Genomic DNA, 20,414 nt, shown 5'->3' with positions numbered 1-20,414 from the left:
CCAGATGAGGATAAGTCCAGATGAGGATAAATCCACTTAGGCAGACCTGAGCTGTCTACTTGCAGTGGTAAGTATGCGTCTTTGCTACGTCCATCGGTGGAGGAGGCCCTTCCAGAGCACATGCTAGCTGGTGATAGCACGCTAGCCTCGTCTGCTCTCCAGCCTTCCAGAGCACATGCTAGCTGGTGATAGCATGCTAGCCTCGTCTGCTCTCCAGCCTTCCAGAGCACATGCTAGCTGGTGCTAGCGCGCTAGCTCTGTCTGCTCTCCGGCCTTCCAGAGCGCATGCTAGCTGGTGCTAACACGCTAAACTCCGTCTGCTCTTTGCCCTTCCAGAGCACATGCTAGCTGGTGCTAACACGCTAAACTCTGTCTGCTCTTTGGCCTTCCAGAGCGCATGCTAGCTGGGGCTAGCGTGTTAGCTCCGTCTGCTCTTCGGCCTTCCAGAGCGCATGCTAGCTGGGGCTAGTGCGTTAGCTCCGTCTGCTCTTCGGCCTTCCAGAGCGCATGCTAGCTGGGGCTAGTGCGTTAGCTCCGTCTGCTCTTCGGCCTTCCCATGCCAGCCCTGCTTGGACAGCCATGGCACTGGAAACTCTTCCAGTGTTCTCGGTTTCAGGCGGCCAGCAACGAGCTGGACTGCGGACATTCAACTGACCAGTGGAGGCGCTAATGACGTGGTCAATAGTGCCCCCCCCCCCCCCCCCCCCCCCAAAATAAATAAATAAATAATAACAATAACAGTGACACAAGGTTAGGATTCCATGGATTCTATTCTGCACCACAGGGCACATCACTACCCTGAAACTCTGTCTTTCAGCTGTGTATATATACAGCCCCTGAAAACCTCTGTTTCTTTCTCTCTCTCTCTCTCGCTCACACACACACACACACACACACAAACAAAATCACACAAATCAGTTTATGTAAATCACGCAAAAGAAATTCTTTTTTTTAAAATAAACCACGGTTGTGACTCAGTTATGTCAGTCAATCTGTCCCAATTCCATTCTCGTTAAATATGCATGAGGGGGAAAATGGCATGCAAATGTCAGTGTCATGCAAAAAATAGCACAGTGGTGCTTTTTTTTCTCGTGACACCCTGTGTCCACAGAAATATTTCCTTTTTTTTCCCCACTTAAAGAAATCTGAGGCACTCCTTCTGTTTGCTTTCTCCACCCTAGAGAAGCCTGCATTTGTACAGCACAGCCCTAGAAAATAGCCCTGAAAATCTTTTCAGAATTTAATTCGCTACTGTTTGTGACATTCCCTTGCATGTTGTCATGCACACTTAGAACACGAGTTCGTTAGCAGTGCTATTTCTGATCATAATTATTGATTCATTATCTATGGTATTTTTTAAGTACTGTGCATTGGTTCTCCTCAGCTCAAAGCAGACCTGGGTCAAACACGTATTTGTTTAGGATTCAAATACTTTTCTACGCTTTGCTGATCTTGTCTGGTGTATTGGAACCAATGAAATACTGTCAAAAAAGTGCAAACCCTATCTTCTGGTCATATTGGCAGGCTTAATTACACCAGGCAAGATCAACGGAGCACAGAAAAGTATTTGAATACAAAACAAGTACGTATATGGGCCAGGTCTGGCTCAAAGCAACGAACATCATTGAGGCTGGAGTGGACATCTCATCCCCATATTTGTCCTGGATCCAACCTGGCAACCTTGCTTACCGTCACATCCTCACCTCCTAGCAGTGGCTATTGAATTAATTCAGTCATTACTATGGTCCTGATCATCTCACATCACTAATTTTTTTTTCCTATTTTTATAATTGCACGGCCCATTTTGATGATATTTGTAGTTCTGGTTGCCATAGATACACAAATGCTTATTGATATTCCACGTACACTGTCTCCGGTCCAGAGGTGTTGCTAGTCTTTGTCGCTGTTGCTCATATAACACTTATGGATGCACTTATGTTCTGTTTCATTGTAAGGCGCTGTGAATATTCTGCCAAATACATTTAATGAAATATAATGGCTGGGTTGCATAACCATCATCAGTAACCGGCACGCTAAGATCTGCACGGAGAGAGTTGGAGTGAAACTCTAGAAGAGAAATTAACTGCATGGAAAAACCACACAGATTTGTGAAGTTTGGCCATTTTGTTAAAAAAAAAGTCTTAATTTCCGTCAGTTTCTAAAACCTAAATGCTGTGTAAACTCCATAATAATCGACAGAATTTATATGATGAATTCTGAGGCTGCTGATAAACAGCTGATTGCAGATTAGAGTCGCTTGTAGAAGCAGGGAGGGAGTCACAAGGTTACTTTCACAATGAGCTAGAATTCAGCTCCCGAAGATTTAGTTTGTGCGCGCGTCTGTGTATTTATTTATTTATTTATTTATGTATTTATTCATGTATTTAAGCTTCAGGTTTTAAATCACACGGTTCTTGTTAGAGGAGTGCGGGATTGCTTGTCAGAGCAGCCTGCCTTCATAGAAGCAATGGCATGGGGGGGAACGGCGCTAACAAATTGCTTGATCTAAGAGCGTCGTAGAGAGAGAAATGGGCGGCGATGCCGGCTGTGGGCTCTGGGCTAACGTGTCTCCTGACTGGCGTGGGTAAGAGAGGAGCAACACAGCGGCGGCTTCAGGACCGGACCCCAAAAGCACCTGATGCTGAGCGACGGTTTCCGGGGCGACGGGAATAGCCCGATGGGTTCGGCGGTGGAGTCTTCGTTCGGATGGGGCTCCAAGAGGTCGGGTGTAGCGAAAGGGGAGGATGGAAGTGGGAGGGTTTAGGGGCTTTATATCTAGGGACCTGAATTTTTTGGGACAGAGCCATTGGCTGAGGAGAGAGAGGAAGACTGAGCGGTAGAGGTCAAGCACAAAGTCAGAGAGTGGGTACAGGCATCACAGTTAACTTCTCTGTGTTATTATTATTATTATTATTATGAATAATAATAATAATAATAATAACACAGAGAAGTTAACTTTTAAAGTTATGAATAATAATAATACTAATACTAATCATAATAAATGAAGTAGGTCAGAAAAATTGCAAGTATTAAATTAACTCTGATAAAGCCGATCTGCATTTTATCTATTTCAGATTGCAAATAAACTCTGTAAGATTCAATTAAGACTCTGGTGAGTGAAAAAAAGAAAAACAAGAAAAAATAAGAACGATTTACATTTTCATAACTGATGGCACACACCATGAACAAATAGGAATACGCTAATTGGACAAATTGCTTTTTAATTTGTGTTCACAAGTATAGACGTTCCATGAAGTAATCATGCGGGTATGTTTTGATTAAAGAACAGTAATTGAACCATCTTTGATCCCTTTGATTAATGAATTTCTGCGTCCAGAAAATGATTTAAGGGCCTGTTTCTGCAGCGGGAACGTAGAAAGCGGATTTCTTATTTACCGAACAATTCCCCGGCCTCACAGAAGACGTCCGTCTTGTAGCAGAATGAGCCCCGCTGGCTGGCAGTATTGACGTCCCTTCGGTAAGCCGCTTCAAGCCCCTCAAGATTGGAGGTCCTCTCTTCGGGCGGCCGAGCAGGGCCTGTGGGAAAATAATGTTCATCGAGTCCACACACTTACCCGCGCTCCGCGAAACCGCCTTTCCCTCCGAACGTCACCTCCAGTGGTCAATTGGCTTCCCTGTTTAATCCGCATTTATCATAGTTTTTTTTATTTTTTATTTTTTCCTTTTCTTGGTTTTCTCAGCCCTCGAGCTCAACAGGTTTTTAGCGAATGCCTGTTAGCGCGAGATGATGGGAAGCGAAGCGCGTCGACTGGCAGGCCTGCGAGGAGCAGATGAATTTGCTTGTGCGAGCACCACCACCCACCCCCCCCCCCCCCACCCCGGCCCCCCATCCACCCACCCCAGTCGCACATACTCATTGATCCGGCTCGTCATTGGCTTCTCTCTTTCTCGTTTGCGACTGTCCCCAATAACACCCCCCCCCCCCCATATCAAAGTGCCTGCTGGTGCGCTGTGATCCATCGCTGGATCGGACGGCGGGGTTTGGGGCCCAGATCTCCTCCGCCGCGCCTCTCCTTAATTTTTCTGACAGTTGTGCCTCGGCAGTCCCGCGCGCGGTGCCCGTTCCCGCGATCGCGGGACGCCAGAACCCGCCGCCAGCAGATGCTGTTTGTGCTCGTTTGTGTGTTTTCGTTTTTTCCGTTTTTTCGTTTTTTTTTTCCGGAGATGTGGTGGGCTTGATGGCGTTTGGCAGTGGATGCATGACTGGGATTTTTTTTGAGACTCTTACAATTTTCTCGCCCACGCACCCAGGAGATGACAAACCGAGATGAGTTTCATGGCTTCTGGCTGCGAATGAAAGAAATAAATAAATAACGATGCTGTCGATAGTAATTTAACATAGTTTTTCAACTTTTTTTTTTTCTTTAAACAGGAACGTGCATCAGCTTGTCTGTAATTAATTTCAAAACGGTTTTAATTCTCTTGGATCAAGTTGTATCGCAATATTGCTCAGTCCAATAAAAAGCAACATTAACTGCAATTTCCTGTGAATATTTGATTGGAATCTTCTCTCGTTTTATTTTAAACACATTTGATTCATCAAGCAAGATGTGGCATTGTCCCCCTGTCCATTCTCCTCTCCGCGTGCCTGAACAGGACAGTCAGCTGTTCATCACCTACAAGGGGCGTACATTGTGTGTGTGTGTGTGGGGGGGGTGGGGGGGGGGGGTGGAGGTGGATGCTGCCCCTTTCCCCTCTCATTTAGTGTGTTGGTTCCTGATTCCAGTAGCACACCCCGAGAGCACTACCTGTAAGTGCTTGATCTTTTTGTTGCATATCTTTTTTTTAAAGTTCTCCTTCCAGATTGCATCAGCACCCTGCTGCCATCTCGTTTCCGTACAATGTTTGGTCGTTCTGAAAAGTTTTCATCCATCTTGCTCTTAAAAAAAGAATCCTGCTCTTACCATATATACTACCTCATATTCTCCAAATGTGTTATGATATAATTAAATTCTGTGCCCCTGGCCAATACAATAAAGACAACAACCTCCGTGTGTTTGAATGTGGGACTTGTTAATGTTTATGCCAATTTTTTTTTTTTTTTTTGTTGGTTATATTTTCTCAATTGTGAGGCCAGTTGCAGCTTGCGTGATAAAACAAAGCCAAATGTTTTACTGATCTGCAGTCTCCTGTCTGAAGGGGACAATTTAAAGGCATGCTATGCAGTTTCATTCTGCTTTTCCCCCACAATTCCTGTTTCTTATTGCGCAAAGTTTCAAAGTGCAATGCGAGTAAAAAAAAAAACTCAATACAGAAATCTGCTGCATTTTGAAGTAAAATTTCAAATCAAATCAGTTTTATTTTATAGTGCTTTTTTACAGAGAACTATCACAAAGACGCGTTACACAGTAAGTGAGGGAAAATTGGGGAAAAAACCAGGCCTGGACACTCAAAAAAGCAAGCAAGGTAAAAAAAAAAAAAAAGATCTCCCCAAAGTGCAAAGAAAAACACTCAAATAGTGGTTCCCTGATGGGAATAACTCTCATGAAGAGCCTGGCTATAGAGGGGGGGAAGCCCATCCTCTGCTGGCCAGCCTGGTGTAAAGTAGAGGTAGACTAGCTGCCACAGAAATGCAATGAGGGATCAATCACTGCACACAATCAAATGGGTCGAGCAGGTTACAGTCGAGGTATTAAACTAGCAGGTATAGTAAAAAGTCCAAAAGAAGCTATGCATTATAAAATGCTTATTCAGAGGGTTTGGGGTGATTCATCTGGTGCTCTAAATTTAGCTTAATAATGGTACATTTTTTAACGCTGTCTGTGTCTTTGTTGAAGGCTCGGTGAGAAAAGAGTAGGCTAAATATATTTGTCTTCCCAGTGTGCACAAATGCCTGGCAATTCAAGTGATGTAAAGAGGAAGAATGTTACCAGAGGACACAATTAAGAGAGGCAATAATAACATGCCAACTGCTGCAAATTATTCGGCTAATAGCTTCATTGTTTATCAAGCAAAACAAACAGAAGCAGTTTTGAAGAAAAGATTAAAAGTAAAACGACTGCCGTGTCAATTTTAAGCTTGGGAAACAAAAAAAAAAACAAACAAAAACAAAAGATCCAATCAAAGAAGAAAGATGGTGGGCTTGATAGTGCTCCTTAACACTCCTGCATATGAATACATATCCAGCACACACCTCCTCTGTGATAAACTATTCCCACTGAAGGCCTTATTAGTTTCTGGATATATATCGTCTATAAATCTGTCATGTGTATTTCAGGAAGGAGGGGTAAGCATGGTCTCTGCAGGATAGAGGGAATGGAGGGGAATAACAGAGAGATGAAAAAGAGAGGTGGGCTTTCTTTCATCCGAGAGCTTTCTGCTGCGATCCGGCGTTTTTTCAAAGTACACTATAATATATTTAATAACACAAAGTGCTGTTTATCATGCATGCGTGGTCACTATAATCTGCAAATGGGCAAACTGCAGGTTGCTACCTAATTCGGTATTGGCCAACTGAGGTGGAAAATCCAGGTTCAGAAAGTAGAAGTCCTCCCCTGTATTTTTTTTCCAATCTCCTGGATTTGCTAATTAGCACAATTCTTCATCCAGGAGGTAGAAGTAATGAGTGAAGTCAGCTGGCTGAATTTGTGGGTGGAAGAAACACGTGGCGGGACTTTTACTTCCTGAACCTTGGATCTTGGAGCGTTGTTTATTATTTAGCATGACCTTTGAAAAATAATGTATTATCCAGAATGAACAAAATAGTGTATGTTTATGCTATCGGTATACTATTTGACATAATGTGTTTTTAATTAAACCCTGAAATGGTTCCGTTTAAGTGTGTGTGTGTGTGTGTGCGTGTGTGTGTCACCATGCATGATTTATGTAATTCAGACTTCTCCTCGCTTCATATACGCTGTGACACGTGTCATACGTTCACAACTGAGTAAACAAGCAAAGTTATTAGTATCCATAGCCGGCCCTAGGGATTTTGTGGCCCTGAACAAGGAGGGAAGGAGAGGGAAGGGGGTGGAGGGGGGTAGGGGGTGCGGGGGGGGGGGGGGGGGGGGGGGCGGGTGCGTGGGTGGGAGAAGCAATCGCAGACCATGGGGAGGGGGGAGTTGGGTTGTATGGTAGTGGCTGGCTGACCGGTTGATTGCTGCAGACACATAACTAACAGTACTGTACAATGTGTTCCAAAATGTGTTCAGCCAAAAAATTAAAAAATTCAAACTTGAATTTTGTGGCCCAGGGATGGCCGTGGCTCTAAACGACTGCATTAAATGTTTACGCCAGCAGCTGGCTAGGCTAGCATCATGCAGCTATCCATAACTGAGATCCTGCAACAGCCAGTCATAAACTGAGAGCCAGAGCAGTTCCATGCTAATGTGACTAATACAAGTAGAGTGTGCTCGCAGTCTCCCCCTGCTGGTCGATCGCAAAAAATAAATAAATAAAGGCTCATTTGGAGTTCAAGAACGTTCTCTGTCCTGGAATTATTTACCGGAATTACTGAAGACTGAAAGACTAGCTTAGGGAGTAAAGTGATATTTGAAAGCAATTTTCTTGTGACAGAGATGAAAAACTGACTAAATAAGTACATTTAGGAATTGTGTGTGGAACTAAATAATATTGGCATGGCACTTGTCACAATTTCACAGTAGTGCACACCCTACAGCTAGAAGTTGGCAGGTTGTCAAGAGAAATGAATTAAATAATAAAAAATTTAAAAAATACTCAGGAACATTTTTAGGAAAATAATGTGCAGCAGTATAATTATCAGCCAAACATTCAAATGTTTTGCGAAATTTGTGAATGTTAAAAAAAAAAAAAAAAAAAAAAAAAAAAAAACAGTACCCGATTAGTATCTATACTGAGCAGGTTTTACTTCCAGTGTGATCAACTTCATAGGTTATTCTGCATATATTTCAACACAACACCATTCTGTCAATCAACCTTGCGAGGACAAAATCCCATGAGCATGTGGAGGAATGCTATATTTCATGTGCTTCCTATTTTGTGAATAATTGTTTATGAATTTTTACTCGTAAAAGTATACATCCATGCAATAAGAGGGAGAGGGAAGTAAAAAGAAATTAAAGGAAAATGTAATTAATATAATTAAGTAAAAAGAAGTAATAAAAAAGGTAATAATAATAATACTAATAATAATACTAATAATAATACTAATAATAATAATAATACAAGAGGGGATGACGGGTGAAGTCGATTTTGCAACAGTCATAATTATATGTTATGAATGAATTTCAGTCCATCTCATGTGCTTCCTGATCGCAACGCAACTCGTTTCTGGACAGTTCTGCTCGGTCGTGCACGCGCACGCGGCATTCCCCTAAACACCATGCGGCTGTACGGTCGCGCCGGCCGTCTTCCTAAAACGCCGGCGAAAGGTTACAGCCGCATGAAAAACTGTCACTCGCGTCGCACGTGCTGTGCGTGGTGTAGGAGCCGTGGCACTCGAGGTGTTCAGGGTCGGTCGCGGTAATGTGCGATGATGCTCCGCGGCTCCCCGTTTCATTCAAGGCTGCGCTCCTTTCAAGGTTTTTTCCCATTCACACGTACAAAAAAAAAAAAAAAAAAACTAAACGTCTATGGTGAAATGCCATTGAACGCTGGGATGCCTTGCTGTTCATTTTTTACTACAAGTGCAGAATGTGGTGACGGGGGGTTGAGCAGATAGACAACAATGAGTATGGCTAGACAGAGAGAGAGAGGAAGAGAGAGAGAGAGAGAATACAAGCAAGATATTATCGAAAGTGGTGCAGTATTCATGTAAATGTGACCATTTAGAACCCCCCTCCTCCCATCCTATACGATGGGGGCACAATCTCCCTGTAATCACCAGGGCTGTCATTTGCCGGAGCAATTTACCTTTCCCGTGAAAGTGTGAGGCATTATTTCAGCATTATTCAAGTTAAAAGCTGGAGCATTTGTCATATGATCTTTTTTTTCTCCCCCCCCCTCATTGATGTTTCAATTGTGTGCTACCCCGGTCCAAGCGGGCGATTTTTCACCACAGAAAGGACACAGGGAAGTATCAGCGTGTGTATATTTCTCACGGTTTTTTATGGACAGTAAATCAAGGGGCTTGTCTAAAGCAGTGTTGCAATTTTAATTTGGTGCTACAGGATGTAGCCGTTGAGAAATGTTTCATTAAGTGAGATCTTGTGTGTGTGTGTGTGTGTGCGTATCTTTGTGCATCTGTGTGTGCGTTTGTACGTGTGTATGTGTGTGCGTGTTTGTGTATGCATGGACGTGTGTGTATTATTATTATTAGTAGTAGCAGCAGCTGTAGTAGCAGTGGTAGTAGTAGTAGCAGTAGTAGTATCAGCAGCAGCAGTAGTCGTAGTAGCAGTGGTAGTAGTAGTAGTAGTAGTAGCAGTAGCAGTAGCACTTCTAGTAGTGGTAGTAACAGTGGTAGTAGTATTCTTCAGTGGCCTTTCAATCAGCACACTGACATTGGATGGTAAATAAATCAGACTGCAAAGATACTGCTGCATTACTGAAGCAGGTCACAGCAAAAAAATACAGAAGATCAAACCCTGTCAAAGGAGCACAGAGAGAGAGAGAGAGAGGTGGTAGGGAGGGAGCGAGCAAGAGAGGTTGACTGTGATAGAGGGAGGGAAGGGGGAGCGGGAGAGAAAGAAAGAAAGAAAGAAAGAAAGAGAGAGAGAGAGAGAGACATCAATACTTCATATGCGCCGGAGTCTTGCCGGTTACTGCTGCGTGTGCACGGGCTGCATTTGATCATGTGACCGTCTCCGGCACACAGTGCATGTGCACGCTGCAGGCTCGCGGCCGTGCCGCTGGGCTCCCAGTGAACTCAGACGCACGCGCTCAGCGGCTGGCCACACGCCAAGCCGCACCCGGAGCCTCGCAGCTTTCGCTCAGGCGCTCCATACCCCCGGTGCAGCGTGCGGCCTCTGAATCTCCCTCTCTGTGTGTCTCTTCATCTCTGCAGTCTGTCTATATATATATATCGGTGTGTGCGTATATATATATACGTGTGTGTGTGTGTTTCTGTATGTGTGTATGTATATGTGTGTGTGTGTGCTTCTGTATGTGTGTATGTATATGTGTGTGTGTGTGTGTGTGTGTGTGTGTACATGCCTGTGTGTGTGCGCGCGAATGTGTGTGTGTGAGTGTGTGTGTGTGTGTATGTCTGTGTGTGTATGTGTGTGTTCATGCCTGTGGGTGTGCATGCGTATGTGAGTGTATGCAGGTGTGTGCATGTCTGTGTGTGTGTGTGTATGTGTGTGTGGGAAGGTGCCCTTGAGAGCTAACTCCTATATCAACCTGTCCCCAGATGTCTGCGGTGCAGTGGAGACTGAGCACATCGCCACGTCTCGCAGAGTGAGTTAGAGCGAGAGAGAGAGAGTGAGTTAGAGCGAGAGGGAGAGAGTGAGTTAGAGAAAGAGAGAGAGAGAGAGAGAGAGAGACAGTGTGAGCTACGCACACGTGCAGAAAGGCCTGCCATGGATCAGGCCCTGATTCATATGCTGGCCCACTGCTGCATTAGCATCCTGCAGCACACACGAGCACGCTCAATGTCTGTCTGGACGCTGTTTATGGATGCTGACGTGAGAGAGGCCCTTCTGCTTCTCCCGAGTGAGAGCATGTGCGGGAGCCCGGTGGAACCGGTGGCTTTATCATTAATCATCACCACGGCACTGGTAACACTGTAATGGCAGGAGTAAATTAGACCCATATTGAAGCAAAGCATGGCGATTTTTTTATGTGTTTGTACTTCAGCAGGGAGTATGCATTGCCGATAGAAAAGTGTGTGTGTATGTGTGCATGTGTGTTTGAGTGTGTGTGCATGTCTATCTGTATGTGTGTTTGAGTGTGTGTCTGTGTGCGTGTGTGTCAGTATGTGTGCATGTTTGTATGTGTGTGTGTGTGCGCACGTGCGTGTTACGTGAGTGTGTGTGTCAGTATGTGTGCATGTTTGTGTGTGTGTGTGTGTGTATGTGTGCGCACGTGCGTGTTACGTGAGTATGTGTGTCTGTATGTGTGCATGTGTGTTTGAGTGTGTGCCCGTGTGTGTGTGTCTCTGTCTGTGTGTACGTGCGCACGTGTGTTTGAGTGCGTGTGTGTGGTAATGCTGCCCCACACCGCTCTAAGGTGTTTCCTGCTTGGCAGCTGGATGCAGTGCGAGCCCATTACAGGTGTAATGTGATTAGAGCCGCCATTGTAGCCGTGCTCAGATAATCCCTGTGTCACCAACACTGATAGCGGTGTGACGCCTCCTGTCAGCTCCGCTTCCTTAACATTCAGCAACTGGCTCTGTGCTCTGTGGGGGCCAGATTAATTTAACTACCCTAACCCCCCCCCCCCACCCCAAACGGCCTCCACCAAAACATGCGGGATGACAGTTTAATAATGCCAGTTGTGTTTCATTATTCTTATCTCTCGCCCGCTCACCCCATCTTTTAACACACACACGCACACACACACACACACACACACACAGCACGCACACATGCTATATGTTTATGTACCCAGGCCTCTCTGTGGCTGACGGGGGGGGTAGGAGGGCTGATTGTAAATGCCTTTTGTTTCTGAGCGTGAACCCTCAACACTCCCCGCCCCCCCCTACGCCGCCCCGCAAGAATGGCGGAATGGCGGAAGGGCGGGCGGGAGCTGCTTTGTATGGCGGGCGAGGCGCCGTGGGTCGGGGGGGAGAACGGCGGGCGGGGCGCGCGGCTCCCCCGCCAGACGTCTCCGTGTCTGAGCCGCTGAGCACGCGTCTGACAGAGGGCAGCGGCTCGCCGCAAAGCACCTTTCTGCTCTCCGCCCGAAAAACCTCACCCGCTCTTTTCTGCTCCAAGCGCTTACAGCCCATTGGGCATCGCTGATGATGCGCCAATTCATTCATTTGTTCATTCATTCATTCATTCGTTCATTATTCATTCACGCATTTATTTGTTTCTTCATTCGTTCATTTATTCATTCACTCCATTCATTCATTTATTCATTCACTCCATTCATTCATTCACTCATTCATTCATTTGGTGATTCATTCATTATTCATTCACTATTCATTCACGCATTAATTTGTTTCTTCATTCGTTCATTATTCATTCACTCATTTGTTCATTCATTCATTCATTCTTTGCTTTTGGCTGTAATTGGAAGGCCTTCTCATTTGCTGAACGCTACACAGGTGGGGTAATTCTTTTTGGCGGTTTTCGCCACGCGGCGCTGAGGTGGCGCTTCCTCTGAGGGTCACTTCTAAAAGCGGGCGAGCCCAGGCTTGTCATTAGCGCTTGATCTGAACACTTTTCTACACCGAGAATCAGGAGCAGGGGGCCACTCTGATGCTTCCTGTGAAGCTCCCCCTTTCAGACAATCTCAGCCCAGCTCACGAGAAACTAAAAGTTGCGGTTAACCTTGACTCAGAGTCGGGGTTGCTCTGGAGTCACTGTGACCCCAAGCGACTGAGGCTCTCTGACACATTCACCGCTCACTACAATAGCCTGGGCATAATGGGGATTTTCGCTCTGTAACCACAGTCCCTCCATTCTTCACACCGACTGCCATGAGTCATTAAACCTGGCAAAAAAAAAAAAAATGAAATTGCATGTAACAGCCCAGGATTAGTCAGTCTGTTGTGTTTCAAATGCATCTGCCTGCGTTTATGAACAGTCTGTTGTGTTTTAATACACCCACGTTTTAAAATGGGAAATTAAATAACAACGAGTTTGAAATTTCACGGGTCTGTACCGAACGCACTGTGAGTCAAAGCTATTTGCCCTGCTGTCCGTCTAAATGTGGGCTTTTACATGTGGCCCGGTAAACCAGCGATGTCGGGTTCAACAGGTCAACAGTCGGGGTCATCGAAGACTTTGCTGTCTCTCGCTGTGTCTCCTTTCTGGCTGAGCCACAGGTAACTCTCGGTTATTTTGACAAAAAATGGGATTTCCAGAGAAGTAAATGGGAGGACTGCGCTTGGATTTATGCACAGGCCTCATGCCGAGAGGTCGTTTTAGCCTGAGATGTCCAAGAGCGTGAGCTAAACTCTGAGACTGAGATTGATGAGTGCGTAGCCACTAATGCCACTGCACTTATTTTATTAATCACCCGAATGTCCTGAACTGAATGGAGGACAATAAAGAAATTAAATGGTAATATTTATTTATTTTCAGAACGGCAGTATTAACACATTGGGGGTATTGGGGCATTGGAGGAAATGAGTGAAGATGCTGAAGGTGACTGACTGAAACCATAGAAGCATAGTTGCCAAGCAGTTGCTAAGGAAGTGCCAACGTACGGTCCCCAGTGCAGTCTGGTGGGGGGCGGGGCGGGGGGACGGGGGACGGGGGGGGGGTTGCCGGTTTGAAGACGCTTCTCATGGACTAACGATGCGTTTTGGCTTCAGGACGGAGGGAAAAGTCGCCTGGCAATTCGCTGTAAAAGTGCTGCTCTCTGAATTCCTGCTGCCCATTGATCATACTAAAAGATTTTAATGTAACAGACCTTGTACAAGGCGACCTCCGGGCCAGCCGTGCATGTAAATATTTGGCTAATGAATGAAGGGAGCCTTGCCGAGGGCAGCTTGATTGATTCGAGTACCTGTTCGATCCGAGGCGATGCACGTCCAGCCTGTAGTCCTGGCAATTATCCATCACTCGCTCTCGCATTACGAGATTTGATCAGAATTACCTTCAAGGTGATCCGTTCCTGCAGACGGCAGAATATGTGGTTATTTAAATCACTCCTGTGCCTTTGCACAGCGGCTTTTGCTACTGATGTTTGAATATATTTATGTGTCAGGAATATGTTTATGTGTCAGTCTTATTTCATACAGAATTCCCTACATGGCAGTTGCATGGGGACTTACTCTTTGCTGAGGTTTGCATGTTCTGAACAAACAAAACTTTTTTTTTCTCAATGAATGCTTTCACATTGTGTCTAGGGCCAGATGACACGAGGTAGATGAACTAAAAGAGAGGGAGAAAGGCAACTTCCTGTTTTCAAGACTGAGAGTGACTGAAAGTATGCCTTCAGAAAAATTAGGGTGAGGGTGAGCCAAGCCACCTCACAGGGCTGGCCTGAAATGGCACTGTGGTTGGCCTCTGTCTGTGGGAACTATCCAGGGGTGTGGCGCAGTGGTTAACACTGAGGTGATGTGAGTAGCACACACACACACACACACTTTATAACACACACACACACACACAGACACATGCACTTTATAACACACACACACACATGCACTTTATAACACGCACACGCACACACACACATATGCACTTTATAACACACACACACACACACATGCACTTTATAACACACGCACACACACACACACACACACACACACACATGCACTTTATAACACACACACACACACACACACACACATGCACTTTATAACACACACACACACACACACACACACACACATGCACTTTATAACACACACACACACACACACACATGCACTTTATAACACACACACACACACACACACACACACATGCACTTTATAACACACACACACACACACACACATGCACTTTATAACACACGCACACACACACAGTAACAGGCCTGTTGTTATGAGCTCAATGCGTCATATGCCTAGACTCGCACATGCGTCATAATAGCAGGTTGCAAGAGAACAGTCCTGAATGGAGAGGATCTCCAGCTGTGGCACTCAGTGCATGCTGGGACTGACTTTCTTAGACAGACTGATGAGAGACAGAGAGAGAGAGAGACAGACAGAGACAGAGAGTGGCTTGTTTTAGAAGATAAAGAGAGAAAGCGTTCACCGTATTGAGAATGGCTGGCTACTCAAGAGAAGGAGTAAAAGTTATCTGGCTCTTTTGCCGCACGGTGTCTAGACCGGACGGTTGTACACCTGACAGTGACAAATAGCGCACCTGGGAAGTCTCCGCGAAGCAGGCGTAACTCAGTCAGACGCGCCGCGTCCGTACTCTTCTGTTATCGTGTCTGAGCATCCCGCCCCGGCGTCGTCATCGTCCCGGAGTCACTCCCCCCCCCTCAAAAAAAACGAAAAAAAACATGGTAAATGGTAAATGGACTGCATTTATATAGCGCTTTTATCCAAAGCGCTTTACAATTGATGCCTCTCATTCGCCAGAGCAGTTAGGGGTTAGGGGTTAGGTGTCTTGCTCAAGGACACTTCGACACGCCCAGGGCGGGCTTTGAACCGGCAACCCTCCGACTGCCAGACAATCGGTCTTACCTCCTGAGCTATGTCACCCCTGCATGCCGCATTATGGAAGGTTACCCGCGCTCGTTTGTCAGAAACACATTTTTTTTGTTAATAAAAAAAAGACTTCATTAAATGCGGAGCCCCGGTTTTGTTTTGTTTCTTTGTTTGTCGTTTGTTTGATTGTGTGTCAAACCGGCGGATTTCAACCCAGCTGTTTAATCAAATCTCAGGAAGCGCGTCTGCCAGGGCTCGGTCTCGGGCTCAGGAGGGGGGGCCGGGGCTGGGGAGCGACGCGCACGACGGCGTGAGTTATGGCGAGGGCCGTCTCCGGCTCTCCGGCGAGGATATCGCCGCGCGATTAACGTCAGAAGCGCTCCGCTGTAATCGCATTCCCCTCCCCTCCCCGCCCCCCCACCTCCCCCCCGCCGCCCGCCACCCGCCCCGCCTCTCCTCCCCGCCCCGCGCCCCCCTGGGGCTAGTCTCTCGAGTCAAGACTTTCAAACCCTAATTTGCTTTGTTGTTTCCAATCATCCATTTCCCTTTGATTTAATTATTTTAATTAGTTTAATTACAGTAAGAAAATATGCACATCTCTGTATTGACATACGGAGCTAGAATTAGTGTATATGGCTTGTTCTTTGGTAATTCATCTAATATACAACATAGCTCAGGAGGTAAGACCGATTGTCTGGCAGTCGGAGGGTTGCCGGTTCAAACCCCGCCCTGGGCGGGTCGAAGTGTCCTTGAGCAAGACACCTAACCCCTAACTGCTCTGGCGAATGAGAGGCATCAATTGTAAAGCGCTTTGGATAAAAGCGCTATATAAATGCAGTCCATTTTATATATATATATATATATATATATATATATATATATATATTAGATGATATATATATTTTAGGGGACCAAAAGTTACTGGACAGTTGGCTGCTCAGCTGTTTCTTGGCCAGCTGTGTGTCTTTGCGCGAGAACTAGAAAAGTCGTAGAGTTGATGTCGGTGTGTGGTATTCGCATTTGGAGTCTGCTGCTGTTGACTCCACACGAGGACCAAAGACGTGTCAATGCCAGTAAACCAGGCCATTATGAGGATGAAAAATCAGAAGGAATCGATCAGAGACATACCCAACACAGCGGGAGCGTCAACATCAACTGTTCCATACATTGTTAGACGGCGAGAACGCACCGGTGAGCTCAGATATAGCAAATAACCCGGTGGACCCTGGAAGACCACTGCAGTGGTTGAGAGAATTCTTTCGATTGTGAAGAATAACCCCTTTCCAACTGCCGAGGAGATCAAGAACACTCTCCGGGATGTACTGTTAGGCGTGGACGTGTCAAAGACTACCATGAAGAGAAGACCAAAACTGCATAACCTCTGAGGGCCCACTGCAGGATGCAAACCAGTGGTGAGCCTCAAGAACAGAACGGCCAGGTTAGAGTTTGCTGTGGAGAAACAAACAGTCCTGGAACAAACTTTCATAGACAGATGAGTATTATTAGCCTGTACCAAAAAGGAAGGTGTGGAGAAAGAAAGGAACTTTGCATGATACAAAGTACCCCCAGCCACCCCCCCCCCTCATCTGGTGGAGGTAGTGCTATGGCTTGGGCATGCATGGCTGACACTAGAAATGGCTCACTTCTAATTACTGATGATGAGACTACTGAATTCTGAAGTGTGCATAAGCATCTTATCTGCTCAGATCCAACCAAAAATCCCCCAACACTCATTGCACGACACTTCACCTTGCAGCAGAACAAGCCCAAACAAACTGCTAAAGCAACCAAGGAGTTTTTCAAGGCGAAAAAGTGGAATAGTGGCAATAACTTGTATATTTGCCCATACTATTGTGAAGGACTGCAATAGCTTGATAATGGTTTTATTTCAATATATTTTCTAGTATTTTGCTTTTCCATATGTGCGAAATTGACTCTAAACCGGCACAGACAGTTTCCTATAATCTATAACTCAGTCGCTCTGTGTTTAGAATACCAGAGGGGGTAACAGAGTGAATATTTTTGTTTCCATTTGCCACAATTCAAACATTTGACTATACACTGATACATTTTTACTGCTAGAAATTGAAATGAGGTGACAGCTGTCTAACCGTCGGGCTATTTTTCATTCCAGTTGGATTCATTGCATCGGTAGAGATGCAGCAACTGCTTGCTCCTTTGACCTGTTGGACAGGCAAACGTTGGACAAAAAAAAAAAAGTGATATAGAAGCCAAAAACTGCATCCTTTGTTTTGTCAAAATTGTCTGACGTTGTCGTCTGAATGCTGCGGAGAGGATGAGGTGTTTTCCGTGGAACAGTGTTCCTCCTGCTAATTTAATAGGCTACAACGGCGGCAGGGTAGCACAGTGGGTAAGGAACTGGGCTTGTAACCGAAAGGTCGCAGGTTCGATTCCCGGGTAAGGACACTGCCGTTGTACCCTTGAGCAAGGTACTTAACCGGAATTGCTTCAGTATATATCCAGCTGTATAAATGGATACAATGTAAAAATGCTGTGTAAAAGTTGTGTAAGTCGCTCTGGATAAGAGCGTCTGCTAAATGCCTGTAATGTAATGTAATACATCGCACAAACAGCCTGAGCGTGTACACCGGCTCAACAGCTGCCAACGGTTCTGTTTTGCGTCGCTCGACACGAGTTATCTCCGCGTTCATACTTGTGGGTTAAGTTTTAATGTGCTAGTAATTATCAGTGAGCCCGTGCATGGAGAATTCCCCCCCCCCCAAAAGTATACGCATGAAGGTCAGAGTATGGCAACAGGAGTTGTGGTTGCAGGCTGCTTGGACCGTTGCCTACAGGAGGGAATAGCAAGCGTGCTTTTTTTCTGCTCACGTATCCCTTCACTTTGATTCACTTGTCGGGGTGAAATTAGCACAGCGTACCGACGCTGTGGGGAAAAAAAAAAACAAGGAAAGGTGCATCCAGGTCAGTCGTCCCAAGGAAAAAAAAGACAATTGCCTTATATGCTGTCATTAATCAGGACGTTCTGATCTGTTTGGGGGAAACTCCTCGTGACCCAAATCAGCTCCAGCAGGGGTATAGGGGTGTGCCTCCCCCCCCGCCTGTAATGGAGCTGATGCGGAGTGATAGGGCTTTAAGGTAAGGGCGATAATTGGAAGCGACTGAACAAACGGAGACTCGATTTGTTTGGTTTGATCGCCAAGGAAGAGGGGGGAGATGGAGGAGAGAAGAAAGCCTCCCCAGGGATAAAACCTTGAGTGACAGGCCTGCTTCTGTGTACAAGTGCTTATTTATTTATTTATTTAACTATTTATTTATTAGCCTATTTATTTATTTGTTTATTCATTAGCTTATTTATTTATTTATCTAATTTTGTATTTATTAGATTATGTATTTACTTATCTATTTATAGTTTATTTATTTGCTTATTTGTTTATGTAATGAATTATTTGTTTGGTTTTTTGTTTATTTATTTATTTATTTATTTATTTATTTATTTATTTATTTATTTATTTATTCATTTATTTATTTATTTATTAATGTATGCATTTATTTCATCCTTGCGGTAGGCTACTGTCAGAAGTCCATCCAAACAAGCCTGGCCACACGAGCCTTGATGTCCCTCGTTCAGCGACCTTCAGCGTCTCTTCGCTGAGGTCGGATCAAATCAGAACAAAACGAAATGCCCTTCTGTTCACAAATGAAGAGCGGTTAATAAAACACAGCCGATAAACTCGCGGCGAATGTTACACCCTTGTCGTCCGCTTTTATTTTGACGGAACGAGGCGATATTGTTTCGGTAACGGGCGACGCTTGCGTGAAACGCAGACGAGATGAATTAAAGGTCAGTGTTCTTTGAAACGGCGCAGGGTGGGAATTATGAAAGCGAGAATTTTAATAGAAAAATATCTGTGTTGTGTAATTAGCGATATTAATAATCCTCGCATGGGGTGTTCCTAGTTTGGCAGACTTGAAATGAGAAATTTTTCTATTTTACTATAATTCTTTTCATTGGTCATGAACCATAGCAAATACAAATATTTTAATATTTTCATATTGCACAACATATTTTTCTCCCACTTCACACCCCCCCCCCCGCCCAACATCCCCCCATCCCCCCTGTCCCCACACCTTAAGGCGGTCAGCTCCACATTGCACTCTTGTTTTCTCTAGCTATGGCTTTTTCTCATTTTATCTAACTTTTGGAATTTATATGACAGTATTAGCATTTTGCAATGGATTTCGCCATATGGTTAAAAGCTTTAGGTGGGTAAAATAAGGTCACCGTCAGGTTAAAGCTCCTGTTTTTTCATTGGCTTGCCATACCTCAGTGAGATTTGACCTTTTTGGACGACTGCTGAGAAGGTAATTTGAGATTGTGAATGGCCCCTTGTCAAATTCAACATATTGCAGGGCTTTGCGGGTGAAATAGGCATTTCTGAACTACTTCAGTTTTTGTACTGTCTGAAAATCGAATGTAAAGGCTTTTTGTACGCTCAGAGAAAAAATAACAACAAACTGAATTTAGTGCTGTATCTTAATAGAAAACCCAGGCCTTGACGGAAACCTTTAATACGCTCGACTATGATAAAATAAATAAATGGTTAAATAAGCAGGTGATCCATTTGCGGCATTCTAGTTCATTCAAGCTGCCGCCAACCCGTAGTAACACCAGAAAACGATTTTTCTGCATGTTGTATTTTTTTTTTTGGAAAATTACATTTGTGATCCTTATCCTTTATTTTTTCCCCTTCAATTTCGTTTCGGTATAATGTTACAGGCACAACTGTGTAGAGATAGGTTATCTGCTCCATGCTACTTTCTTTTTTTTTTTTTACAATGCAAATTGTTGTTTGTTAGGCTAACGTTACACTTAGCGGTTACACATGGGCCATCAGTGGTGATACAGTATTTCTGTACTCCTGTGAGAAACGCTGATGTTCTCCAGTTCTCTAAGCCACTGTGGATAAGAGCTTCTGCTGAGTGACAGTAACATAATCGAACTTTACGTAACGCAAGGACAGGGGATGTATAACTCAGAAAGAAATAAAAACCAGGTTGTCTGCCTGTGCTGCTGTTTTGTATGCGATGCCAGAAGAGCTCCACTGAAGTGATGCTGAACTTGTGCTGCTCTGCTACCTCTTAAGGACACCTGCTGCCTTCTGCTTACTGCAAACCAGCCTCAGTGCCCTCTGCCACTGCAACCACTGCGCACGCGTGCACACACACACACACACACACACACACACACCATATACACACACACACACACACG

General features: G+C 45.0%; 1 protein-coding gene across 1 annotated transcript in view; it reads left to right on the top strand.

The window, feature by feature from the left end:
• The window catches only part of alk (ALK receptor tyrosine kinase), a 349,900-nt gene that overhangs the window by 253,274 nt on the left and 76,212 nt on the right, over positions 1-20,414 (top strand). The gene's annotated exons all lie outside the window — the stretch shown is intronic.

This window comes from Anguilla anguilla, chromosome 1 (assembly GCF_013347855.1).
Source record: "Anguilla anguilla isolate fAngAng1 chromosome 1, fAngAng1.pri, whole genome shotgun sequence".
NCBI lineage: Eukaryota > Metazoa > Chordata > Actinopteri > Anguilliformes > Anguillidae > Anguilla > Anguilla anguilla.
The sequence above is the reverse complement of the archived record's forward strand: the minus strand, read 5'-3'. Positions and strand labels throughout refer to the sequence as shown.